This window comes from Paroedura picta, chromosome 10 (genome assembly GCF_049243985.1).
Source record: "Paroedura picta isolate Pp20150507F chromosome 10, Ppicta_v3.0, whole genome shotgun sequence".
In the NCBI taxonomy this organism is placed as follows: domain Eukaryota; kingdom Metazoa; phylum Chordata; class Lepidosauria; order Squamata; family Gekkonidae; genus Paroedura; species Paroedura picta.
This window is the reverse complement of record NC_135378.1, coordinates 84273922-84301824: the sequence shown is the minus strand read 5'-3', so window position 1 is coordinate 84301824 and position 27903 is coordinate 84273922. Positions and strand designations below refer to the sequence as shown.

General features: G+C 47.4%; 1 long non-coding RNA gene across 3 annotated transcripts in view; it reads left to right on the top strand.

Annotated features, from left to right (window-relative positions):
- The window catches only part of LOC143819486 (uncharacterized), a 57455-nt gene extending 39595 nt beyond the window's left edge, over positions 1–17860 (top strand). For all 3 annotated transcript variants that reach the window (XR_013224991.1, XR_013224992.1, XR_013224988.1), the window contains one exon: positions 11214–17860. This is a non-coding gene — a long non-coding RNA (uncharacterized LOC143819486). The remainder of the gene's footprint in view (positions 1–11213) is intronic.
- Positions 17861–27903: the final 10043 nt, after the last annotated feature.

Sequence of the window (27903 nt, the reverse complement as noted above, 5' to 3'; positions counted from 1 at the left end):
AGAACTGGGACTGGCCTAAGGTCAACTAGGTCACCTGCGGAGCAGGTGTGAGGAATCAAACCTGGTTCTCCAGATTAGAGTCCACTGCTTTTAACCACCGCACCATGCTGGCTCTCATAATAAACAGACCTGGGAGAAAAATAATGTTGCATACGACAGGCAGATATCTGAAGTCAATCTTAAAGGCTTGACAGCTCAGATCCTCTACAGAGAGCTGCATGTGAGTAAAAGGTCGGGAAGAGAGTTTTTGATGAGGTCTTAAACAGACGGACGAAAAGAATGCAGGCTGGATGATGAGAGAACTGCATGGCATTGCGAGATAAAAAGAAGCAAGCTAAAAAATAGCACCCAGGGAGAGAAGGAGGTGTAAGAAGAAGATTGGGATCAGAATAGCAAGGTTTCCAGGAAGGAATCAGAAACCAGAGAGGGCAAAGGGCTGCGACCAGAAACATGTGCCGGAATGAATAGAAATCTGGCAAGGACAGGGGAACTGAAGGGATAACCCCTCCCCTCCCCGACAAAATACATCTATGCCGTGCAAAAGGAGAGAGAGCACATTTCTTCTCCACTGCAAGAGGGAGAGCAAAAAAGAACAACTCTTTCTCTCCTTTTCTCTGCAGCCAGAGTTGATAGCTAGGGGCGGGGAGAGGAGAAGGGAGATTAGCTCAGCTTCTGACACCCCCTCTCCCTGCTGCTAAATTTGCTCCAAGTGCTACCAGGCAGTGCTTGGGAAGGTTGGGGGGGGGGGGAGAAGTGTCCCATGAGAAAAATTTAAAAGAAAAATAAGGCCAACTCGGTGGCCCTACTCCATTCAAACACTGCTTTGTGAGTGATACACTTGAAGAGAACATGAATGACACCCCTGAAAAAAGGGGATTTTTTAAAATCACAATTTCTTATTTGGGGTGGGGTGGGGTGAAGGAGTCATTGGTGTGAGGGGTGCAGGATAAAGACAACCGATAAAGAAGCATGATGCTCAAGGGAAACATTGTCTCCCAGAAGAACATTGAACATACACACTTTTCTTGGATGCTTTAGGATGCTTAGGGCTGATCCTGCGTTGAGCAGGGGGTGGGACTAGATGGCCTGTACAGCCCCTTCCAACTCTATGATTCTGTGATTCTGTGAACATCACTTCCCCAGACAGAGTATTCCATCTATACCTTGTGGCTAGTAGTCGCTGATAGACCAGATGTTCATACAACCCCCTCTTGAAATATCACTGCTTGTAACCACCACAGCTTCCTGCGGCAGTGAATTCCATGAGTTAACAACTATTTGGGTAAAGAAGGCCTTTGTTTTTTCTGTTCTAAGCCTCCTGCTGATTCATTTCCTTCAGTGCCCACGAGTTTTTTTCCTGTGAGAAAGGGCAAAGAAGGGCTTCTTTCTCTGCCTTCTCTATCCCAAGCACAATTTTGTAAACCTCTATCTCATTGGCCATGGCCTTTAGCCTCCTTAACTTTTATTCTGTAATTAAATTTATAGAATGCCTCACCCCAAGGATGGGCTTCGGGTGGTTTTCAACAATAATATACATTGAAAACTCTAAAAACATAATAGAATTCAGTTTGTTCTATAGCTACTGTTGGGGCACATCTGCAACATGTACGACTTCACGCTGTCTTTCGTAAAAGGCTGCCATGTAGAGGATGGAGCAGAGTTCTCTCTAGCCCCAGAGGGACAGACCAGATCCAATGGGATGAAATTAATTCAAAAGAAATTCTGTCTAAACATCAGGAAGAAGTTCCTCACAGTGAGAGCGGTTTCTCAGTGGAACAGGCTTCCTCGGGAGGTGGGGGGTTCTCCATCTTTGGAGATGTTTAAGCAGAGGCTGGAGAGCCATCTGATGAAGAGGCTGATTCTGTGAAGGCTCAAGGGGCTGGCAGGTGACAGTGGAGGAGCGAGAGGGTTGTGAGTGTCCTGCATAGTGCAGGGGGTTAGACTAGATGACCCAGGAGGTCCCTTCCAACTCTATTATTCTATGATTCTATGCACATGGTCTTCGCCGGCATTAAAGACAGCATTCATATGTCCCCCAAAAAATGACCTCCACTGGATCACTGTTTCCAGGAAGCTTATTTATGTGTTGATTCATTTTGGCATTAAATACGACAGGTGAGCCCATCGCTCCACCGCCTGTCCTTCCTTATGATCTCGTATTGATTTCGGAAGCCCTCCAAGAGCGAGTCACATTGAAAGCTGGTAGCGCCTCGACCCTAAATCTTTTCACTGGAACATAAGTTGGCTTTAATACCGTCTTTGGAAGTGCTTTCTTGGCCCAGCCACCTGTTTCTCTCATCTTGGCATCGGACACATCTTGAATCCAACAAAGAAAAAAGGGAAGGGGGGGATAACCCCCCCCAAGACTTGAACAAAGAATTCCGCACATGTTCCGTACACACTTTCAGTGTAAAGCCCAAGATGCCCTCCTGCTAGTCAATGACGCCAGAAAGCGGAACACTAATTCAATAATTTCTAAATCATGGACCAGTGAAGGGCATCTCGCCAGACAACCCCGGTGGTTCCCCTTCCATAACTTGTCTAGTAGGATCCATAATCACATCTCAGATTCCAGGGTGTAATTGTGGGCAGCAGCTGTGCAAGATCCTGGATCGTGGTCCCAGAAGCAAGCGTGGGGGAGAAGTGGTCCATACGGTGGAGAGTATGAGAGGAGCAACAGAGGACAGGCCAAATCTCAGATATCACAGACCTGGAAAAAGTAGAGGAGGGCAAGCAAGTTCATTGGGGGTTGGACTTCTTCAAGCAGCGGCTGGACAGATACTTATCGTGGATGCTATACAGTCCACAGGTGGCTTAATTGTGGCACTCCAGATGTCCATGGATTAATCATAGAATCATAGAGTTGGAAGGGGCCATACAGGCCATCTAGTCCAACCCCCTGCTCTACGCAGGATCAGCCCAAAGCATCCTAAAGCATCCAAGAAAAGTGTGTATCCAACCTTTGCTTGAAGACTGCCAGTGAGGGGGAGCTCACCACCTCCTTAGGCAGCCTATTCCACTGCTGAACTACTCTGACTGTGAAATTGTTTTTCCTGATATCTAGCCTATATCGTTGTACTTGTAGTTTAAACCCATTACTGCGTGTCCTCTCCTCTGCAGCCAGCAGAAACAGCATCCTGCCCTCCTCCAAGTGACAACCTTTCAAATACTTAAAGAGGGCTATCATGTCCCCTCAATTCCCATGAGCTCCTGCCAATTGGCCATGCTGGCAGGGGCTCATGGGAATTGTAGTCCATGGACATCTAGAGAGCCACGTTTTGGCCACCCCTACCTAGACTGATCTTGTATTGAGCAGTGGGTTGGACTAGATGGCCTGTATGGCTCTTTAAAAGGCCAGATCCTGAAGATGAAACTCAAATACTTTGGCCACCTCATGAGCAGGAAGGACTCCCTGGAGAAGAGCCTGATGCTGGGAGCAATCGAGGGCAAATGAAGAAGGGGACGACAGAGAATGAGGTGGCTGGATGGAGTCACTGAAGCAGTCGGTGCAAACTTAAATGGACTCCAGGGAATGGTAGAGGACAGGAAGGCCTGGAGGATCATTGTCTCTGGGGTCGCGACGGGTCGGACACGACTTCGCAACTAACAACACCATGGCCACTTCTGGGATTTCTTAAAGCCTGACGAATGTTTCAGGGTTTTTTTAATGGTAAAAAAAATGGGAAAAGGCTTGTCTCATCATATATATGTAAATAGCTTAATTTGTTTGGACATATCCAAACAGCGTAGCGAGCTGTCACCTCCGCGGTCACGGCCAGCGAGCAGGATATCAAATGAACTGTCGGATGATCAAGTATTACCAGAAGGGTCACGATGTCTCTGTGGGAAACCCTGCGAGGAGGCCACAAAAACGCACAACCCTCCATCTGAAGTGTGTCGGTTGAACTTCAGCCTGCTTTTCATGCTGGGAAGAGTGAAATCTGAGCTCCAGTTGAATATGGAGTCAGTCATTTCAGTAAACAAATCTTTATCCCTGTAAATTTATAGCATGGATTCCGTCTGCCTCCCAGGGGAAGGAAGGGTGAGAGCTGTTTACTCTCCTTCAAGTAAAATGTGCTGTCAGGGAAGGCTGCGAACGCAAAGTGATGGCGGAAAAATGAATGATGCATCGCTTTTCGTAAAACGGTAGGCATGGAAATTGGAGTAATTGCGCTCCCAGTGGATGAGGCTAGATGGACCCAAGAGCCAAGCATGTTCGGTCAAGTGTCCAGGCTATGACAGGCGTGCTGTTACCTGGACAGGGGGACTTTGACTTTGGCCAGCTGCATGACCTTGGTCTAGTCACAGTTCTCTGAGATCTATTCTCGCAGGGTAGTTCTCCCAAAGCTCTCTTGACCACACATACCTCACAGGACATTAGTGGTGGGGAGGGAAAGGTCTTTGTAAGCTGCCTTGGAGCTCCATGAGTGCAGGTCACATTATGCAGAATTTCCATTAGCAACACTGGCATGAATGCAGAGGAATTTTAATTTTTTTAAACATCTCCTAAGGTTTGAAAAGGGTCAGGTACTTTGCTGGAGCCAGCTTGGTGTCGTGGTTCAAAGCAAAGAGCTTGTAATCTGAAGAGCCAGATATGATTCCCCACTCCTTCACATGCAGCCAGCTGGGTGACCTTGGACTAGTCACAGTCTTGTGAGAACTGTTCTCACAGAGCAATTCTGTCAGAGCTCTCTCAGCCCTTCCTACCTCACAGGGTCTTTTGTGGGGAGAGGAAGGGAAGGCAATTGTAAGCTGCTTTGAGACTCCTTTGGGTAGTGAAAAGCAGGGTATAAAACCCAACTCTTCTTCTTCTAGTTCTAGATGCAGAAACCTATCTAGACGTTTTCTATGCCTTCTTGAAATCCATGAAGTTTAGAAGTTGGGCTTATTTTAGAATGCCTCGATCCTTCCCACGTTGCTTGCCAGTGATTGACATGTCATCAAATATAATAATAATAATTAATAACGCTGATAGATATAGAGCGGGAAAATCTGATTATTAATACAGAGCAGCTGTCATCTTTGATGTTAATGTGGGGGGGGGGAAGTGGGAACATGTGGGATTTTTTAAAAAAGGGGCCCTTCTTGAAAAAGGGTTTCTAAAAAATGGAATTTAAGTTCTCAGATTAAATTTCTTCTTATTAACTGATGCCGCTTTGTTCTCATACTGGCCTCAACTGTAAACCTGGTGGAAGAATGCCCTCTTGCAGGCCCTTCAGAATTTGTCAGCTCTGACGGGGCCCAGATTTCGGCTGGCGACTCATTCCCATGGGCCAAGAATGCTAAGAGCATGGTTAAGAGCAGCGTTCTCTAATCTGGAGAACCGAGTTTGATTCCCCACTCCTCCCCCTCCACGTGCTGCCAGCTGGGTGACCTCGTGCTAGTCACAGTTCTCTTAGGAACTGTTCTTGGAGAACAGTTTTCTTATAGCTTTCTCAGCCCCACCTGCCTCACAGGACATCTGCTGTGGGGGAAGGAAGGGAAAGGCATTTGTAAGCCGCTTTAGGAATCCTTTGGGCAGTGGAAAGCAGAGTATAAAACAATTCAGCTCTTTTCTTTAGAGTTGGGTGCCAGGTGTACACGGACGCTAAAGACATTTGCCTTCAACATGCTGAGGTGCTCGCTTCAGATTCATTTGGTTGCTTTAACTTGAAGAGAAGTTTTTTTCACTTGCCTCCTGGCTCTAGGACTCAGAGCATTAATGTCTCATCCACCATGGCCAGCAAAGGCAACTTGATGTGCATCCTGAGCAGATCCTTAGAAACCTTGTGCTTAAATTAGTTGTGCTTGGACTGAACCTTTCTTAGTTTTGCTTCACATGCACAGAGGCTGGTAGGAGGCAGCAGCTTAACGCCAAATCCCACAGAAGAGAAAAGAATCCAAAGTGTTATTGCTTGCAAAGAGTCACTGAGAAACTGCTAAATATTCCAGCGCTGCCAGCTGCCAGCACTTTCGGCAAGCATAAAGAGACACCAGAAAGTGAACCCTGAAAGCTGTGGAATATCCTACCTGCCCTCAGGAAGGTTTAGGAATCCTGTGAGGTTCGTGAAAAGTTTAGGTCAGCTTTTCTCAGTGTTTTTACCCTTGAGAAACCCCCTGAAACATTCTTCAGGTTTCGAGAAACCCCAGAAGTGGTGCAATGGTGCAGAATATGGTTGGGAAGCAGAGCTGTGGACACGCCCACCTGGGACCCCTCCCCTCCCCACCCCCTCCAGGTCCTTATCCATGTCTCAAACGTCCTGCTTTTTTGCATGCAGGGGTAGTCAAACTGCGGCCCTCCAGATGTCCATGGACTACAATTCCCAGGAGCCCTTGCCAGCATTCACTGGCGAATGCTGGCAAGGTCTCCTGGGAATTGTAGTCCATGGACATCTGGAGGGCCGCAGTTTGACTACCCCTGTATGCCCTGAACAGTTGGGCATGCTCCTTCAAGTTCTCATTGGTGCAGGCTGGGCTACATACGGGCACATGTTGAAAGTGGAAGTTTGTCTTTACTTTGAGTTGTTCACAGGGCTCCCCCCGCCACCCCCATGATGACGGGCTCTCTGCCACTCTCCCCCCCCCTCCCGCTTTGTATTGGCTGAGCAAAACATGATCCGAAATATATAAAAATGAAAACAGGCAGACGCAGCGTGGCGTCTCCTCAGTGATATCCCATAATCGCAGCCTTCTGCCTCATCCCCGATCCTTGCCAGCACTGAAATGAGGCGGGTATTGCTCCTGATTGCTTAAAGATGGATAAAGCAATAATGCTAATGAGCGGAATCTCTCCAGGACAGGCAGAGCTCTGTGCGCATAGAATAATTGGATGGGGCTCAGTGGAGCATGAGTAATTCAGGGGGAGGAAGAGGAGGAGGCCAGGTGGGGAATTGTGGGCGGGGGAAGGGAGGGGCAGGGAAACATGAGCCTGGTGCCAATCACCCGCCGCCCAGGGTGGTGCCCAGATCGGGGAAGAGCTGTCACTTTGGGCCACAGTTTATTGGTGGAATTTGGGTGGCCACCTATAATCCTAGCGCTGGAAGGGTCCATGGAGGCCATCTAGTCCAACCTGCTCAATGCAGGATCAGCCTCAAGCATCCAGGAGAAGGATCTGTCCACCCACTGCTTGATGACCGTCAGTGAGGGGGAGCTCCCCACCTCCTGAGGCAGCACATTCCACGGCTGAACTAGACTCACAGAATCCTAGAATTGGAAGGGGCCATGCAGGCCATCTAGTCCCACCCCCTGCTCAATGCAGGATCAGCCTCAAGCCTCCAGGAGAAGGATCTGTCCAGCCGCTGCTTGAAGACCCCCAGTGAGGGGGAGCTCCCCACCTCCTTAGGTAGCACATTCCACGGCTGAACTAGACTCACAGAATCCTAGGGTGGGAAGGGGCCATCCAGGCCATCTAGTCTGACCCCTTGTTCAAGGCAGGATCAGCCTCAAGCAGTCTTTCTCAACATTTTTACCACTACAAACCCCCTATAACATTTTTAGCCATTATGGCTGGGATGTATAGCTGTGTGCACACCCACCCAGGACCCCTTCCTTTCTCACCCCCTCCATGCCCCTGATTGGCCATTTTGGGAGGGGGAGGGACAGTCAACATGACCATAAATGGTCATGCCACCCAATAAATGTTGAACACATCTTAAAAATATATTAAAAATCAATTAACTCCTACGTATTTTGGATACTCTTCCAGGGCTGTCCAGGAACCCTAGGGTTTTGCAAAGACCTGGTTGAGAAAGGATATCTTAATTTTTCTACAGAGGTTACATAAAAGGTCACACAGTCAATTCTGTAAGCCTTCTCTGCATTTTCCACCCAGCTCTCCTGTTGTGGTGGTAACCTTTTACTGATGTATCTCCCAGGAAAACCTCTGGAGGATTAACTGAGTACCATTTGCTGGTCTTGGAAACCAGTCGGATGGACTCTTTTCCCTCCTTGAGGCGAAAAGAATCTTTTATAGGTTTTTGAAGTGCCAGACATTCTGGGCCTCGATCCAGAGGAGAACATCTGTTGCCACGTCGGTACCAGGTTTCCTTTTGCGACTGTGAACGGGCGTCTCTGAAATTTCGCCCTGTGCTGCGTTCCCCTCCTCTGTAACTCCTGTTTATTTAACTAGGAGGATTTCTAAAATTAACTCTGGAAGCCAAACACGTGGCTTGACATGGCTTGTAGCTCCTTCGGTTTGGTTGCCTCTCCTCTTCCTGCAAGCAGGCAAGTGTGCAAAATGATAAAACCTTGCAAAATAAAATAGCATCCCTGGCAAGTCATATATAACATTGCATCAAGATTCTTTCAGTTCAGGGCTTTGCTGATGTACACATATGCTCCCGTGCGTCGGGAAAATGCAACACAAAAGACATCTTGGCTCAATGTAGCTGCTCTGTCCCCCAGTTCCCACCCCCAGGGTGTTTGTTGTGGGGAAAGGGAAGGAGTTTGTGAGCCACTCTGAGATTCCTTCGGGTAGAGAAAAGCAGCATATAAGAATCAACTCTTCTTCTTCTTCTTCTTCTTCTTCTTCTTCTTCTTCTTCTTCTTCTTCTTCTTCTTCTTCTTCTTCTTCTCAGACACAGATGAATGGCATGTATCAGAGAGCTGAAATGAGGGAGTGGAGAAGGGTAGAATTGCCCCTTCTTCTCCCATTTATATATTCTTGGCAAAGAGGAAGGAAAGTTACTTCACTGTCTTGTCTCCCACATTACACCCACTGGACTTATGCATCTGTTTGCACATGTGGCTCCCACAGCTGTGTGTTAACCTGCCTCAAGATACCTTTTGAACAGTGCTTGCCTAATGCGCACATGTGCCAATAATTGGGCTGAGAGGAAGAAAGGTGCAGATGAACTGAATAAACTGCAGGTGTACAACGGTAATGCACAACAGATGCAAGTGCATGGATGAAATGGCGTGCACAACAGTGCTGCGCATGAGATGCAAGTGCAAAGAAGAAACGGCATTTGCACAGCAGTTAGTGTAACAGATACAAGTACGTTGGAGAAACTGCACATGCTCAACTCTCATGTGGAACAGATACAGATGCACTGAAAAAGCCATGTATACAACAGTAATGTGCAGCAGATGCAGGTGCTCCAAAGAGACCACAGGTGCATACAATAAAGTTGAGTGGATGTAAGTGAACTGAAGCAATGGCACATGTGCAACGCTAATGTGCAACAGATGCAAGTGCATAGAAGAAATAGAAGAAATGTCACATTGACAACAGTGAAGGCAACAGAGGCAGGTGAGCTGAAACTGCACGTGTGCAACAGAAGAGACAAACAGCTCTGGGCAGAAAGAGACCTAACTAGCTATTCTGTTGCTTTCTGCAGTCCCTGTTCAAATGTTCTGGAGGCAAGCAGGGAGGAAGTGTCCTCCAAAGAGCAGGAAGTCTCTTGTAGAGCCAATCAGGACACATGAGGACACTTTTTTGGGAAAATATCAGGACATTCCTAATCTAACTATGCTAAATATACATCTCCTCTGATGCCCCCTGCAGGACCTCCTTCATATTCCGCTCAGTTATGCACACTGCAGAGCTTGCATATCCTAACACACATATCAGACAGGAGCTCTGCTTGAAGGGGTGCCTTTTTAAACAAACTTATTACTTAAAAATATTTTCTTGCATGCACCCAGCTTGCTTTCAGTCATGCAGGGATGATCCTTACGTCGTGTTGGCAGTTGCCGTCAAAGCTGCATTAAAAATCTACACAACCCACCATCTCTCCAATGGCCAATCAGAAGCTCTGCTGGACAGAAGCCCCACCCATCTCCACCCATTTTCTCCAATATTTTGTGAGCATTAGTGGCACCCATGTTGGGGACCTCAGCTCTAGCACCTTGGCTGCCCACTGGATTATTCCCAATATTTGTCACAAATGCTTCTCTTTATAACTAAGCATGATTTGCCGTTACTCTTTTTGGGGGGGAAAGAGCTTCAAAGGAGCATCCGAAAGCATTCAAAATTCAGCCAGCGTGGTCTTGTGGTTAAGAGCTGCGAGTTTTAATCAGGAGAATTGGGTTTCAGTCTCCATTCCTCTTCTACATGCAGCCAGCAGGGTAACCTTGGGCTACTTGCAGTTCTCTTAGAACTGTTCTTGCAGACCAGTTTTGTCAGAGCTCTCTCCACCTCATCTACCTCAATAGGGTGACGGTTATGGGGAGAAGAAGGGGAAGGATTCCTTTTGGGCAGTGGAAAGCGGGGTGTAAAAACCTACTCTTGTAACAGCAAACTTTTTTTTCCAGGAAAAGAAACACATTTATGGTGTTTGTATCTCTTGATTGCATTTGTGGTTTTCAGCTTGGAAGTGCTTACAAAGCAGATCACAACCGGTCTCAAACAACGACAGAAGTAAGTTCTCCCATTGGCTTAGGGGGGAAAAAACACAGGGCAGTTTTGCTTGATTATTTCTGGGGAAGGTTTGGCTTGCTCCCGGCACACAAAGAAACCACCTCGTTCACAACAGCAAGACTGCCAAGAAGAAGTTGAACAGCAGCAGCTGTGGAGAAAATCCCAAAGAATTCTGGGCTATTTGAAAAGGGAGGTAAAGGAAAGGTGGCTGTTGATCCAAGTTAAGCAGTGTGCATGACTGACCAGAATATAAACAGTATCCTGTAGGGGGCACTGGAGGAGATGTATATTTAGCATAGTTAGTACAGGATCTTCCTGATGGTTTTCAAATTCTCCAGCATCCTGACTGGCTCAACAGGGGATTTACTGCTTGTTTGAGCATGCAGCTTGCCTCCAGAACAGCAGCTGAAATGAAGAATGACTGCAGACAACAGCTAGCTAGGTAGTTAGATCTCTCTCTCTCTCTCTCTCTCTCTCTCTCTGCATCCTCATTTCTCTTCTCAATAAACACTATTTTATGCTTTTAGCAGCCAGGTGCTCCTCTCTCTCTGCATTTTCTAACTCTGCCAACAAAAACACAGAGGAAACAGACTTCTAACAAAATGACAAATAAATCTAAAGTACCAAACTGCAGGGATTGTGGTCATTCTGGAAGATATGGCTTCACCTTTTCGTGAAATCTCTCCCCCCCGCCCCTCCCAAGAGGTTTAGAGATGAGCCGGTGTTGAACTATGGCTTTCCGAGGGAGTGATCTGGATCGAAAACTATTTTGAGTTGCCTGTAACAAGGCTCGTTCACAACACAGCTGTTGCAAGAGATTATCAATGAACGCCATGCCGTATTAATACGTCTTATTTTGACTATTTCTCTCCAGGAGATGACTGTGTGGCAGCTAAAATAAACCTTCGCACAATCGCCTTTGATTACAGGGACGTTTCGGCACGTTCTGCTCCTCGTCATTTCATCGACCCGGCCACGCAGCTGGTGCGAACTGCAAGATGGAACGCTATGTCTTTTTGGGGACTTTTGACCCCCAACGCATGACCGGAGTGTTCCAACACAGTGGGAAGCGAACAGACAAATTAAAGAAGCTTGTCAGTTTTGGAGAAGTCTGCGGAAGGAAGACGAGCATTCTTGAGATGTCCGAGAATTTGGCAGCAGTTTTAGTAGTGCAGTGGTTAAGAGCGGTGGCTTCTAATCTGGCTAGCAGGGGTTGATTTCGCACTCCTCCACATGCAGCCAGCTGGGGGACCTTGGGCTAGTCACAGTCCTGATAGCACTGTTCTGACCGAGCAGTAATCTCAGGGCTCTCTCAGCATCACCTCCCTCACAGGGTGACTGTTGTGGGGAGAGGAAAGGGAAGGTGAATGCAAGCCACTTTGAGACTCCTTTGGGTAGAGAAAAGCAGCATCTAAGAACCAGCTATTCTTCTTCTTCTTCTTCAGTAATCTCAGGGCTCTCTCAGCCTCACCCACCCCACAGGGTGTCTGTTGGGAGAGGAGAGGAAAGGCAATTGGAAGCCGTTTTGAGACTCCTTTGGGTAGAGGAAAGCGGCCTATAAGAACCAGCAGTGTGCAAATAACAACAATAAGTACAAAAGTAGATATTATGGAGCAATTTTGGTGCAAGGAAGCAGAACATGATAAGAAAAACATAGGCTCAGGGGCTGAGTGGAGACGAGGGAGTCGAAACAAACACAGTGAAGGGGTTTGGAATCGCCCTTAGAGGACTACCAGACATTTCTCACCAGGAGGTTTATTGGAGAAGAATTCCAGTCGTATCACAAGCATTACATCAGTAGCACTGCTTAGATCTGAAAAAAGTAATTAGAGACTTGGCAATATGGCCAAGGGAGGGTTTCATTGCCCTGGGCCTATTATGGGTGTTAATTGGGCAGGATATTAAAACCGTTCTACATACAGATACCAGGTTCCGTGGATTTCCGATCTGCAGGCCTCGGCCGGTGTGAGACAAGACTGCAATTTCCGAATTCCAACTCGGTATCGATGGCAGGGATCTCCGCCCGAAGCCCCCATGACTCCTTCCGGGCATGTCCTGTTCCTTTGTCTGGGCATCGGCAAAGGTTTTCCGGCACGGAAGGGTTCTGGGGACTCATTACAAAGACTCTGGTCCTGGCTAGGGAAGATGGGAAACTCCTCGTCATGTCGGAAGTCAAACCCAGGACCCCTTGAGGATTGTCTAGCCAAAATGAACGTCCACAATCCTGTGGAAGGAACAAAATGAACATAGGCACGTCTGAGCTGCAGACCCCCCCCCTCCTTTCCCCCCTTGCAGGCTCTGCAAACAGGTATCAGGGGAAGAATTCATGGTGGTCACCATGTTTTCTTCTGGTGCTCAATCTCCCATTTCCTGGACATAGCCCAGGTGAGAGCAGGAAACAATACCTTCTCTCTCATTTTCCTCACATGGATAGTATGGCTGAAAGCACTGTAGATGGCCCACAGCTGAAAGCTTACTTGCTTATTTTATTTCTTTCTTGCTTGCTTGTTTGCTTTATTTATTTATTTCCCGATGTGCGGACCTTGGCGGGTTACAAAATCGATGCCCAATTACAATACCCCCCCCCAATAAAATCCCAATGAAACAACATGCTACAATACATAAATCATGGTGGTAAGAAATCAACCCTCACCCCACCACGGCTGACTGCCAGCCGAGCGCCAAGGGGGACAACATCCGCTGTTCACCAGTATGGTAGCAGATCTTCCTTATTCATTTAACTTCCTCTCCAAGGTGGAAAGTGGACATCAAGATCATCTAGTCCAACCCCCTGTCAATGCAGCAATGACAGCTATTAAATCCCAAACAAGTATGTGGCTAATCCATATTTAAAAACCTCCAAGGACAAAGACTCCACCCCCTCATTCTGTCCATAGGGTGGAGACGGAGGGCTCTCTCAGCCTCACCCACCTCACAGGGTGTCTGTTGTGGGGAGAGGAAAGGGAAGGCAACCATAAGCCACTTTGAGCCTCCTTCGGGTAGAGAGAAGCGGCATATAAGAACCAACTCTTGTTCTTGTTCTTGTTCTTGTTCTTGTTCTTGTTCTTGTTCTTGTCCTTGTCCTTGTCCTTGTCCTTGTCCTTGTCCTTGTCCTTGTCCTTGTCCTTGTCCTTGTCCTTGTCCTTGTCCTTGTCCTTGTCCTTGTCCTTCTTGTTCTTGTTCTTGTTCTTGTTCTTGTTCTTGTTCTTGTTCTTGTTCTTGTTCTTGTTCTTCTTCTTGTTCTTGTTCTTCTTCTTCTTCTTCTTCTTCTTCTTCTTCTTGCGCCAAGTGGATCAGGGTGGATTTTAGAATCATGGAGTTGGAAGGGGCCATACAGGCCATCTAGTCCAACCCCCTGCTCATTCACCTTCTGGAAATTCAAGAGCCTCCTTTCCTTCAGGAGCCCCAACAACACTATCAGCTTCCAGTCTAAACCACCCGTTAGCCGCAATTATTTCTTTGTTTATTTATCTCCCCCTCCCCATCAGACTCCCCTAGAGGGTCCCAACTAATCCCGTAAGCAACCGCCTCCCCACCATGCGCTGCAGAATCAAAAACTGGGGCCCGCACCGGCCTCCCAATCCTTTACAGACCCTGAAAGCCGACAGGCTGCAATTTGTAATTTTATGTTTACCATCCATTATGATTTTAACATCCATTAGCGGCAGCCGACATCAAAGCGCTGCAGGTCGGTGGGAAATCTTCAGGACTTCCGAATGGAAAGGGCCTGTTGAAAAAGATTAAAAGATTGAGCATCAGCCGGCTTAATGGCCGATGAATGTTTCCCACTTCTATAACTCAAGAGGTAGATTCAAGGGGGGGGGATAGCACAACAAAGTTGGAGTTTGGTAGCTCCTTGAAGACCAAGAAAGCTTTTAGAGGACCTCAGCAGGAGACAAGGCCTTAGAGCTCAACCACTAAAGATGCCATTTGCTTCAGGACAATTATAATTTTTAAAATTGATCATTAGATTTCTCTCGGTACAGCCGTCTTGGGGCAGTTTGCAGCAAAAAATCATAGAATCACAGAGTTGGAAGGGATACTTAGGGTCCTCTAGTCCAACCCCTTGCAGAACTACCTGCCCACCCACAGTGGCCCCAATGTCATGCCCAAGTGATTCCCCCACCCCCCAAAAATCTCCAGAACCCAGCCTGGTTTAGAGGAAATTCACTTACTGTCCCACAGTGTTGATCAGAATTTCCCTGGGTATAATACGACCTCTCTTTATTTCTCACTTTGATAACCCTGTAGGGTCACCATCTGTGATTGACAGCAGTTTCCACCACTCCCTTTCCCCGCTCCCAAGCCGAAGCCCTAACTGCTATACTACACTCTCTCTCTTTATTTACAAGGAGCTAAGGGGGTTGGACTAGATGACCCATGCGGTCCCTTCCAACTCTTATTATTCGGATAGTTTTTCAAAGCTCAGCCCCCTGTAGATGTATCCTGCAATGGTTCCTCTGAGTTCCTTTTATCGGTGAATCGTACCAAACGTGACCAAAAGTTCCATAAAATGACGTCCTCGCCGGATGGCTGAACATGACAACGTCCTCCCACGCGGCCTCGCCTCCTCGCCTCGCCTCGGAGTCACGTCCTGTGTCATAAAACGAGAGGCGGAGGAGCCTCCCCGGAGGGATTTTTGCAAAAGACACCAGAAGGAATATTGCTCCCCTAATCCTGCTGGTAACTGATGATCACTGGCACTGAGTGAGGGGGGGAAAAACCCAACCGAGACATCCCAGGACTACAAAACTTGGAATTTAATCTCTCTCCATCATCCTTGCCAAATGGTTGGTGGCGGGGAACTCCCCGCGGTCGGGGCTTGTTTGTTCCGACTCCAGAGTTGCCGGCTGATTCCATCTTCCTTCAGTCTTTATCATCCCTACCTTTGTCTACAGCAAAGGAGAAATCCCTGGGCCGAATTTGTCAAGGAGAATGAAGGAAGCTCAAAGATAAGGGCTCTGGTTTCTGGAGCGCGTCGAGGAGAACAATGCGGGGAGTGAGACAAAGAGATATTCGGCGGGGCTAGCTAATGAGAGAAGACAGTTTCCCAAATGAGAAACAGATTGCTTGTTTGTGCAACACTTTCACACAACTTTCTTTGTCGGGAGGCTATAAAAAGCAAGTCCACCTCCTCGCCTCAACAAAAGCCTGTCAAGATCTTGCTAGCTTCTGGAAGGGCCCGGGGCTCAGAGGAGGATCACCTTGGTTGCATGCAGTAGGTCTCTGTTTCAAGCCCTGGCATCTTGTGTCTGAAAAATAAATAGCTCCATAGAAGGTGGTGCGAAAGCTGACTCCGGAAGACTCAGGAGAAGACAAGATTATTAGTGTGGCTACAGTTCAGTGGAAGAAGAAAAAGAAGAGCTGTTTTTTGTATCACTCTTTTTACAACCCGAAGGAGCCTCAAAATGGCTTCTGATCACCTCCCCTTTCTCTCGCTATAACAGATACCCTTTGGGACTGAGAGAGCTCTAAGAGAACTGTGACCAGACCAAGGTGACCCTATTGACCGCATGTGGTTCCCCAGATAAGAAGCAGCTGCTCCACACCAAGTTGGCTCTCAAAGAAGTAAAAAAAGAATCTGTCCAATGGCTTAATCATAGTTTAAGAGTCTCTGTTCTCTCTTTATTATTAGAATTTCCACCTGGATGATTGAACAGGACCCAGAGAACATTCCTTCCTCCTATAAAATTAGAAATCAGAGGCGCCCAGCTAAACTGACTGGCAATAGATTAGCATTGATACAGGGGACAGAATTTATTTCTTCCACATCCAGCGGTGTGTGTTTTTAAAGATATAGCCACCCATTCATCTTCTTTTCATTCTCTGTTATTTCCCAAAAGCTTCTCTTCCTTTTCTTTTTGATTTTTTTTTTTGAGACGGGGTAGGTTTCGCTGATTGTCGTGTGACCGGCCAAAATTCCGATTACTGCCCAAATACTCTCCTTCCTGGGACTCTAGGGACTATTCTGCACTCAATATATAATGCACTTTCAATGCACTTTTGAAGTAGATTTTCCTGTTCTGCACAGGAAATCCCAGCTGCCAAAGCACATTGAAAGTGCATTATCCTATGTGTGCAGAATGGGCCTAGGCAACTGGGGTGTTCCTCATGTGAGGAGGACTCCGGAAGGTTTCATTAGCCAGTGGCAGTGTGGACTGCAAAGGCCCTGAAAAGAGATCTTTGCAGTGGTTTGCCTTCAGTACATCCATGAAGCGCATCAGCTGCTGGGGACAAATTATCAGCCTCCTTCCAGTCTTCCCCCTGGGGTATCTTACCGTCCACCATTGATTAAAAAAAGGAAGCCGAAAAATGCAGGGATCCTGAATCTCATTCAGGAGGGCAGTTCTTGACTTTGATGCACACTATGCCACACCAGATGAGCCTCTTGTGGCGCAGAGTGGTAAGGCAGCAGACATGCAGTCTGAAGCTGTCTGCCCATGAGGCTGGGAGTTCAATCCCAGCAGCCGGCTTAGGGTTGACTCAGCCTTCCATCCTTCCGAGGTTGGTAAAATGAGTACCCAGCTTGCTTGCTGGGGGATAAATGGTAATGACTGGGGAAGGCACTGGCAAACCACCCCGTATTGACTCAGCCATGAAAACGCTGGAGGGCGTCACCCCAAGGGTCAGACATGACCCGGTGCTTGCACAGGGGATACCTTTACCTTTTATACCACACCAGCTTGGTTAAGAGTGGTGGCCTCAAATCTGGGTTTGATTCCCCCCTCCTCTTCCACATGCAGCCAGCTGGGTGACCCTGGGCCAGTCACAGTCCTGTTAGAGTTGTTCTCACAGAGCAGTTCTCTCACAGCTCCCTCAGCCCCACGGGGTGTCTGTTGTGGGGAGAGGAAGGGAAAAGTGTTTTTAAGTTGCCCTCCATCCCCCTTGAAAACAATGCCTTTTGCTTCCAGTTTCCCCCCCCTCCACCAAGTTCCCGTCCCATGGGTCCTTCTCCAGGGCCTCCAGACCTGCCTGTTCCGCCTGCTCCTTCTGCCTCCCGATCCCCATGTGCCCCTCAATCCCATCTTTGAGTAGAATGGCCATCCCACAAAATTCCTGCATTTCTATGTTTTAAACTTGGATATGACCTGGTTGTGTGTGTGTGTGTGTGTGTGGGGGGGGGGTTATAATCAGCAAAAAAAAGAGCAGGATATTGATTCTAGGGGTTAATCAAATGACGGTGACCACGACCACCACTTCCTCCCCTGTTCCCAGAAAAAGTAGCTGACTTCTCCGGAAAAAGGCAACATCTAATTATGGGGTCGCCTGTGGGTAATAGAAACCATTTTGGTTTGCTGGCTGGATTTACGGGCTGCAAGTTTTGCGGCCAATCAGATAACACTCGTCTCATAAGTGAGAAGAAGAACTTTTTTTTTTTTTTGGTACCTTGCTTGTTACTTCCTGGAGGAGTCTCAAAGCAGCTTACAAACGCTTTCCCCTTCCTCTCCCCACAACGGACACCCTGCGAGGGAGGTATAGCTGAGAGAGCGCTAACAAAACTGGCCTATGAGAACAGCTCTGAGAGAACAGTGACTGGCCCAAGTTCACCCAGCGGGCTGCATGTGGAGAAGGGCTGGGACTCAAACCTAGTTCTCCAGATCAGAGGCCATAACTCTTAGCCATGCACTGGCTAAAATGTTAAAAGCTTCTTACGAACAACTTTTTTTTGGAACTCTGTTAGCCAATCCATATTGTAATATCCTGCAGTTACTATAAATATATGTAATCTTGGCGTCATCAGGGCCTGTTTCGATTGAGCTGAAGGACCTGGTATTAAAAAACAGATAATCAGCCAGCACCGGGAACTGGAGGAGGAGAGAAGGAATCAGAAGACACAAAACCAAAAGAAAGGAGGCAAAGATGGGGGGGGGGGGGAGAAAGCAAACAGATTGTCGGATGCAGGAAAGAGCAATTTCGCTTACCAGAAATAGCCAGGTTGGGTGAAGGCAGTCATTTGCAGAGATTTCTGTTGGGCAGGGGGAGAGGAGAAATGAAATTAGGTGCACAAACAAGGAGCAAGAGGGATGGAGACAGAATCTAGTTACTGGGATGAATGTACGGTAATGAATTCTGAGGCCATTCCTCTTTTGATTTGTTTTTCTTTGTATGGACGGAAGCGTTTTGCTAAAAGTTGGTTGCACAGTTGCCCAAGCTGGATTTCTCTGCCAGAAGTTGTCTTTCTGTGAATCACAATATGTGAGATACTGAAGGAGCCACAAAAGGATCCTCTTAAAGTCTTTTTGGAGTTTAATCCCAGTCCCAATTTGAATAAATCTACATTGGGTAGAGAGATGTTCAGAATTGGATAGTTGCCCCCCTCTCTCTTTTTCTTCTTTGTGTGCTAAGTGCCACCAAGTTATGGCAAACTGATGATTTATGATTTTACATTCTCTAAAACAGGGGTAGTCAAACTGCGGCCCTCCAGATGTCCATGGACTACAATTCCCAGGAGCCCCCTGCCAGCATTCGCTGGCAGGGGCTCCTGGGAATTGTAGTCCATGGACATCTGGAGGGCAGCAGTTTGACTACCCCTGCTCTAAAACATCCTCTAGTTAGCAATCATTCTCAGGTCTTCAGTGGTGTTAGAATTGCAATCAGCAAGTAATTTGGTGGTCAACCTTGAACGGTTGTTGTTAAGCTGCTAAATTGAACCTGTGAGCTCACTAGGTCAATGGTGGGATTGTAGCCATGAGGGGTGGAAATTTCCCAGCACATGACTTCAGGTCCCTATGTTTAAGTCAGGTAACCACCCACTTCTTCTTTCTTCAGGAAGAGGCTGCTCTCTGCTAACTAGAATCATAGAATCATAGAGTTGGAAGGGGCCATGCAGGCCATCTAGTCCAGCCCCCTGGTCAACGCAGGATCAGCCCAAAGCATCCTAAAGCATCCAAGAAAAGTGTGTATCCAACCTTTGCTTGAAGAATGCCAGTGAGGGGGAGCTCACCATCTCCTTATGCAGCCTAAGGAGGAAGGTGTCCTCCATCAAGCTTTCAGTAGTTCTCTCTATCTGCTGATGCGTAGGCATGTAGTCTTTCCTGTAGCACAGCCATATAGGCTTGCAATGTGTTTTTTTTGTAACTACTTCTAAGCTTTTGTGTACTGCTACAGCAAAGCAGATTGAAGCAGATGAATATGATATATTTTCATGTATAGTCCTTCCAGTAAAGGTACCCATCTCATTGAGCTATCATCCACTGCTGCCCTTTCTCTCTGTACCTCTAGGCCAGAGATGGCCAAAATTCAGCTCTCCAGATGTTCCTGGGCTATAATGCTGGCAGGGGCTCCCGTCTGGGAGTAGCAGGTAATAAATCGCAGAATAATAGAGCTGCAGTTTGGCCACCTCTGCTCTAGGTGATATTCCTGCTGTTATGATACCATTTTGCTATCTGCCCCAAGCCAGGGAGAAAAGGTGGAGGTACATTTTCAAGGAGGTCAGTAAACAGTGGGGGAGTATATTCATGGTTATAGCAGAACAGAGCCCTATGGGTCAATAGGAAAATTGGGGTGGTACATTATTTTCAGCCTACAGCATCCATTCATGCAGGAATTCCTGATTAAACAGATTCTTGTCCCAGCTTGGTGTCATGGTTAAAAGCAGTGACCTCTAATCTGGCAAGTCACATTTGATTTCCGGCTACTCTGCATGCAGCCAGTTAGGTGACCTCGGGATAATCACAGTCGTGTTAGAGCTGTTCTCACAGAGAAGTTCTTTCAGAGCTGCCTCCGCCCCACAGGGGTGTCTGTTGTGGAAGAGGAAGGGAAGGTGATTGTCTGCTGCTTGGAGAGTTGAGACTCCTTCGGGTAGTGACAAGCAGGGTATAAAACCCAACTCTTCTAGTTCAGTAAAGTTCTAAGCTTGAAATGCCTTTTAGCAATGTTTCAATATTCTCATTGTTCCACCACAGTAGGCAGCTGAAAGACTCCCGACCTTTTAAAGAAGAAATAAGAGATGCTATTGATATAGATTTGTTGAGCCTGCACAGCAGGGTCGCCGCCAGGTAGAACGGCCCTAAAACACAGCGTGGAGCATTTAAATAGAAACTTGATGCCTCATATCCCACGAGACCATATGTTTTATGCATCCCGGAGAATACATTAACGTCTTTGTATGAGGCTGCGGCGCTGCGAAGCCATTTGTCAAGGCCCTTGAAGGCTTAATAATTAGGGAGCGGATCAACTGAGCGTCTGTGCAGGCGTTACATCCAACGGGAACCATGGCGTTGGGTTGAATTACTCTACAAGCCTAGACAAGGTAAAGGGGGGGGGGGGGTTTAGGGATTTAAATTCTCATGTTCTCTTGGACAATATTGCCCAGCGTCCACATAGCCTTGCAACAAGTGAAAGGAACATGCCATCAAGTTCCCTTCCACTCACGACAGCCCTTTTCAAACTCTTGAGCACGGAGGAGCCCCTGGAACAAGTGTTCAGGGTTCGAGGAGCCCAGGAAGTGATGTCAGCTGGCCACGCCTCCCTGCCACGCCCCCCAGAGTGCCATGTCACCAGAAGTGGCACCACCACCCGTGTTAAGGAGGAACGAGAGGGAGAGAGGCAGGAGGTAGTTCAAGCTGGGGGTCCCAGTGATGGAAGCAGCTGGTCCCTTAGCTTGTGGCTGAGTCCATTAAGGCAGGAGGCGAAAGGCCATGGACCCCCTCCACAGCTTCTGTGGACCCTGGAGGTCCACGGACCCCTGGTTGGCAATCCCTGACTTATGGTGCCCCTGTAGGGTTTTCCAGGCAAGAGACAAACATAGGTGGTTTTCCCATGGCCTGCCTCTGTGTCGTGACCCTGGATTTTAGTCCCATCCATAGACTAACCAAGGCTGGCCCCACATAGCTTCTGAGATCTGACAAAGGCTAGTCTAGCCTGTGTTGTCATGCACAAAAATCCATGCACGTGCAGGAACTTAAAGCACCCTGCGTAATATTTCATTTCTGATTTAGAAAAACAATGTCCAGTCTCAGCGTCCCTGACACCTCCCTCCCCCCCCCCCGTTGTCTTCAAAGAAGACTCGAGGACACGGACTTTTGCTTTCGCAGCAGTGGGTGATATTTTAGGCCATTTCACCTCCTAGAGAGAGCTCATGCTGCGGTTGGAACAGCTGTGGCATTTGAGAATTATGAAAAGGCCTGTCTGAGTCATGAGCCGTCATAATGGAACCATCTGCCATAAAAGAAAGAGAAAAATGTATTTTCAATAACATCGCCGCACAACAAGTGACGGCTGTCTTTCAGGAGGTCCTCTAAGGGCAACGTGATGGGGGAATCTAAGAACACATGCTTATGTCACCTCCTGTTTGTAAACACTCTTCTCTGTGGTGGCCAAACTACTGAAAGAGGAGTCCTACCAAGATATTTCAGGGTGCAGGGTAGCCGTCCCTTCATTTCTGCAGATGTCCCGGCCTTCCTGCCTGAAAGAAAAAAAATCCCAGAACGCTAATCAGCAAGAAAACTGCATGTACTTGCACATGCGCAGCGGTCTAGCTCTGTAATTGGACATGTTTGAGGTATTCAGACATAGATGCGGCCCTTGAGTGTTCAGCTCCCTGATTGCTGTCAGCAGGATGGGAGCATGACGGGGAGGGAGCTAATCAAGCATCCCTGCTTAGGAGCGTAACCAGTTTTTGATGGTGAAGAAAGGATCATAGAATCATAGAATCATAGAGTTGGAAGGGGCCATACAGGCCATCTAGTCCAACCCCCTGCTCAACGCAGGATCAGCCAAAAGCATCCTAAAGAAAGAGAATGAAAGAGAAAGAGAAAGAGAAAGAGAGGGACAAGGAAGGAAGGAAGGAAGGAAGGAAGGAAGGAAGGGTCAGTGTAGGTAGACAGGTAGTTGTGAATTCCTGCATTCTGCAGGGGGTTGGACTAGATGACCCTGAATTGCCTTCCAACTCTATTATTCCATGATTCTATGAAGGAAGGAAGGAAGGAAGGAAGGAAGGAAGGAAGATGTGTCCAGGATGAAGGAAGGAAGGAGAATAGGACTCAGGGCTAAGGGAGAAAAGGAAGGAAGGAAGGAAGGAAGGAAGGAAGGAAGGAAGGAAGGAAGGAAGGAAGGAAGGAAGGAAGGAAGGAAGGAAGGAAGGAAGGTAGGTTCAAGGGTTGTGTTAGAGTCCATTGGACTATGTTCTTCAGAAAGGGCAGACCGACCTTCCACGCAGACATTGTTCCCCTAGCCAGCATTGCTTCTCCGGAATGCAAAAGCATTGCGTCTGTGGAATGCAAAAGGGTTACGGCTGCTGTCTGCAGAGACCCATGCTAATGCAGCCGCATCCTCGCAAAGCGTTCTGATACTGGGGGGATCCAACGAGAGCAGCCCATTTGCAAGCTGAGTTAGACAGACTCACAGTCTTCGGCATTCGGCTTCAGATGAATAATTGAGCATGCTGTTGGGAGAAGAACCTTGGGGTCAGTTGACCTCCCGTAGGTGGAGGAGACCTATGAGGATAATAATAGACTCCAGTGGCAAAAACAACGGAACACACCGATGGAGTCAATCGCCTTAGCCTAGAGCCAAGTCAAGGGGCAAGGGGTGACGGATGGGCTGCGCTGGATACAAATTGGACCACTAAAGTTTGGAGATTCTCCTCTGCAACTGTGGCATCCACCCAACTCTCCCCCCCACTGCAAATGAGTTGTACAAATTCAATGCTCATCAGATATTAGAAATTAATGAGTAAATGATGCTTCCACTGCGTCCAGGAGAAAGGCAGGACTATAAATATAAGTAGAAGTAGAAGCAGAGCCAACTTGGTGTCGTGGTTAAGAGCGGCAGCTTCTAATCTGGCAATCCAGGTTTGATTCCCCACTTCTCTGCATGCGGCCAGCTGGGGGATCTTTTGCTAGTCCCAGTCCTAAAATTGGGTCCAGTGGCACCTTTAAGACCAACAAAGTTTTATTCAAGGTGTTGGCTTTCGTGAGCAGACACACTCCCTCCAACATAATGAAAATGATGAACAGACTGATGAGATAAATAGGAAAAATCAGCAATTTGCATTTGTTTGCATTCACTTGAGATGGAATTGCATAGGAAACATCTTGGCTCCAATAAGGATGTACATAAGAGATTAATGAACAAATATACAATCTATTTCGGACAACAATTAGCTGAGATCTTGACCTTATGCCCCCTTCCTCTCCATTCAAGCATGGAAACATCTCAGGGCATCATCTTTGAGGGGGAACATTTGGCTGTCCCCTCTGGGTGGAGACCAGAGGAAAAAAAATATTTCAATCTACCATTCCAAACTACATTGCATTATTCTATTTATTGCTACATTACAATTTACTTGTTCAGTTCAATTATTCCAAATAAGAGATAAAATAAAATGCAGAGGACTTTGGCCTTTCTGGGGGGTTGTTAAGAATGCAGGTTAGCATATGTAGTGAGATAAGAAACCAATATCCCTGTTGGGTCCTGGAGGTTCCATTGTTCTGAGTGTTTCCCTTGCTTAATTTCCCTAGCTGAAATGCAAGATGTTACAACACCTGGGGCTTGTGCCCATTGCTCTAAAAGGTTGGGGGAGGGCCTGTTATGGATATTTCACCATTCTAAATATTCCAGAGGGGTTTATGTTGTGATGGAGCTTGGCCGTCATTTTTTCTGAAAACTCTCTATGGTTTTCCCCACGGTTCCAATAAGCTTTTAGCAAATGCACAGACTGATGAGTGTCGACATTTCCTTTGCCTACTCCTGCATTGTATCAGCTATCAGGGTGGTCTCGTAATATTCATAATTATATGGTTGGTGTGAACCACTTTTGAGGGCTTTTATAGCGACCTATTGAAGAAAAATGGGATAAGAATGCTTTTAAACACGTAAATGCATTTGCCCTTGAAGCTCTTGTGGTATCAAAAGGTTCCCGTTTCAATCAGAGTCCTAAATGTAGAGTCCTAAATGTAGAGAATACAGGGATATATTTAGGACTAGGGGTGGGCACGAACCAGAAAATTCTGGTTATGTTATGGGTCCGGTGTGTTCCCAAACTGAACACCCAAATCCAGATGACCCAACCCCCCCTGAAATGAAGCAGTGTGATTCGGGCCACTTAGAACATTTTTTTTTTTGGGTGGTGGTGGGGGGGGAATGAAAAGGGAGGGCCGAATTGTCTTGCAGCTGTTTCAGACTAAAAATCTGAGAGGTCCATGAGCCCCACAGTCAGGCTGAAGGGGAACCGGATCGTTCTCCCCCTCCCCTCCAAAGGGAGAGAAGTGATGGGGTGCTCTGAATTCACTTGCAGCCATTTTGAGCTGACAGCAGGACACAAACAACCATCTGTTGCCAACCTAGAAAATGGCTGCCAGCCAAACCTCTGAACCAGAAAAAGATCAGTGCAATTTTCATGGGAGGTGCCTTCCCTGAACCTGGGTTTGGGCGGCATGATCCAAGGCATTTTCATGAGAACATCTAGTTCGTGTCCCATTAGTGCCCAATCCTTATTTAGGATTGAGGAAAGGTTTTTCAGAAAATAGCTTTTTTACCAGCAGCTATTCAAAGCTCATTTTGGAAGGTTCCACTGGGAACCAGCATGGTGTGGTACTTAAGAACAGCTGCTCCTAATCTGGTGAGCTGGGCTTGATTTCCCGCTCCTCCATGTGCAGCCAGCTGAGTGACCTTAGGCTCGTCTCAGTTCTGATAGTGCTGTTCTCATAGAGCAGTCCTGTCAGAAGCTCTCTCAGCCTCACCTCGCTCACAGGGTGTCTGTTGTGGGGAGAGGAAAGGGAAGGCGACTGGAAGCCGCTTTGAGACTCCTTCAGGGAGAGAAAAACAGCATATAAGAACCAATTCTTCTTCTTCAGTAAAATCTCAGGGCTCTCTCAGCCTCACCCACCTCACAGGTGTCTGTTGTGGGGAGAGGAAAGGGAAGGAGATTGGAAGCCACTTTGAGACTCCTTTGGGTAGAGAAAAGCGGCATATAAGAGCCAACTCTTCTTCTTCTTTGGTAATTTCAGGGCTCTCTCAGCCTCACCCACCTCACAGGTGTCTGTTGTGGGGAGAAGAAAGGGAAGGTGACTGGAAGCCACTTTGAGACCCCTTTGGGCACTGAAAAGCAGGGTATTGCTTTTCTTCTTCTTAACATATTTCAGAGTTGCTTTTTGCAAAGGCAGAATAAATTTCGTTACAATCATCCTTTTTTCCTGGCATTGCCTCTCATGGCATTATCTCAAGCTCTATCACCATGCAGCCAATCCCTTTATCCTAATCCCCAAGTAGTGTCCGGGGATCTCTTGGGATGATCTCCAGGCGACAGAGATCCGCTCCCCTGGAGAAAACAGCTGCTTTGGAAGGTAGGCTGCACGGCATGATGCCCCGTTGACGTCTCCTCAGAGTTTACCCCAAGATCTCTAACAATTCCCAATCTGCAGCTGGCTGCCCTAGGAGTAAACCTCATTTTCCCTCCCAGTAGGGTAGAGTTCTCAAGTTCTCCCTGGCTACCAGCAGGGGAGGGGAGTAGGGTTCTTAGGAAACTGGGAAACTTCTGGGGATTTGGGTATGAAGATTGGGTTTAAACTTCAAGTACAATGATATAGGCTAGATATCAGGAAAAAAATGTTCACAGTCAGAGTAGTTCAGCAGTGGAATAGGCTGCCTAAGGAGGTGGTGAGCTCCCCCTCACTGGCAGTCTTCAAGCAAAGGTTGGATACACACTTTTCTTGGATGCTTTAGGATGCTTAGGGCTGATCCTGCGTTGAGCAGGGGGTTGGACTAGATGGCCTGTATGGTCCCTTCCAACTCTAGGATTCTATGATTGGGGAGGGAAGGTATCTCAGTGGGGCTCATGGGAATTGTAGTCCATGGACATCTGGAGGACCACAGGTTGACTACCCCTGCTATAGAGTTCACCCTCCAAAGCATCCCTTTTCCCCAGAGCAACAGACCTCTATAGTCTAGGGATGAGCTGGAATGCCAGGTATCTCCAGGTCCCACCTGGAGGCTGGCATCTTTGAACCTCAGTGGGGTCCAAGGCCACAGAGTCCATCCCCCCTCCAAAGCAGCCCTTTTCTCCAAGGGAAGCGATCTCTGTAGTCTGGAGAGGAGCTGTAATTCTGAGGGATCCCGAAGGCAGCCCAACCTGGAAGCTGGGATCTCTACAGTCAGGTTACCAGCACAGAGGTGGCTTTGAGCTACCTTTTTATACCTGAAAGGCTCCCTCAGCAAGTCTGGTTAAGATCAGAAAGCTCTGAGCAGCCTCCTGTTCTCCCTGCCTTCGAAACTGCTCTTGAATGGCTGTTTTTAATCTTCTCCCCCCCCCCCCACCCGAGAGGTTTCCTCTCCCTTACCAGCAATAAACCCATCCTGGGAAGCCCCAAGAGAGATCATCTGGCCCAGAAATTCCTGGCTCGCTTGTGAGCCGCTATTCTGCTTGCGTGTGGGAATAGCTTCCAAAGGACAATGTGTTGGGTCACTTTCCCCTGGAAGTAAACAAAGGAAATAGATAATTTATTTCAGGGTCGATAGACAGTCTGCAGCCCAAGAAGCACCTCTCATTGTGGCCTGGTCAATGTTTCCTGGGGAGTTATACGGGATGTGTCAAAGCATTGAGAAAATACCAACCATATCAAGTTAGTCACAATGGCAGAGTTTAAAGACAGGGCAAAGCACCAGTAGCTTCAAGAATGAAATAGTTTTATTTGAGAAGCGAAACAACTTTGCACGTGAGGCCCTCTGAATGTTGCTCAGGATGCCAGTCTAAGTCCTTTGCGAGGAAGTCCATTGAGAGGAAATTGGTGGAAGACAAAGAGGAGTAGTAGGATTCTATACTCCACTTTTACTAGCAGCTTTGACTGGCCAGACTTTGTGATTGGCCTAAGGGCACTCAACAAGCCTCATGTGTCTCAAAGTGACTTGCAAACACCTTTCCTTTCTTCTCCCCACAACAGACACCCTGTGAGGTAGGTGAGGCTGAGAGAGCTTTGAAAGAACTGCTCTGTGAGAATAGCTCCAAGAGAACTGGGACTGGGCAAAGGTCACCTGGTTGGCAGCATTTGGAGGAGTGGGGAATCAAACCTAGTTCTCCCAATTAGAAGCTGCCACTCATAACCACTACACATACTGGAGGAGTGAGTTGTGTTTTGATGGGAATATGTACATAATTTCCATTAAAAACTGGAAGTGACATGGTGGACACTCTAGCATTTTACAGAAACTCTATGGTCAGACACTCAACTTCTGGGTTTGACTGGAAGTGATGTCAGCCCCAGTTCCCCCCCCCCCGGGGGGGATCTGACTGAGGTCTGGCAACCCTGCTACGAATGCTTGCTTACTGAAGCAATATTGCTTTAACGGCAAACTGACCACAAGCCGTATCACGCTGGAACAATCCTATTGAATTACTGCCCGCGAGGTTTTTTTGCTACTAATAGCAAAATCGTATAATCTGAATCCAATAGTAACATCTGAATTAGACCCTGCGATGAAGGATAACATTTATAAGAAGAAAGTGCCCCCAATTTTCTTCCTCTAACCCTCCCAAAAACAACAGAACATTAAAATATGCCCCAACTTCTCATTGTGACAATCTACACACTCATGACTTCTATCAAAATAAGAAATAGCTGTATAAT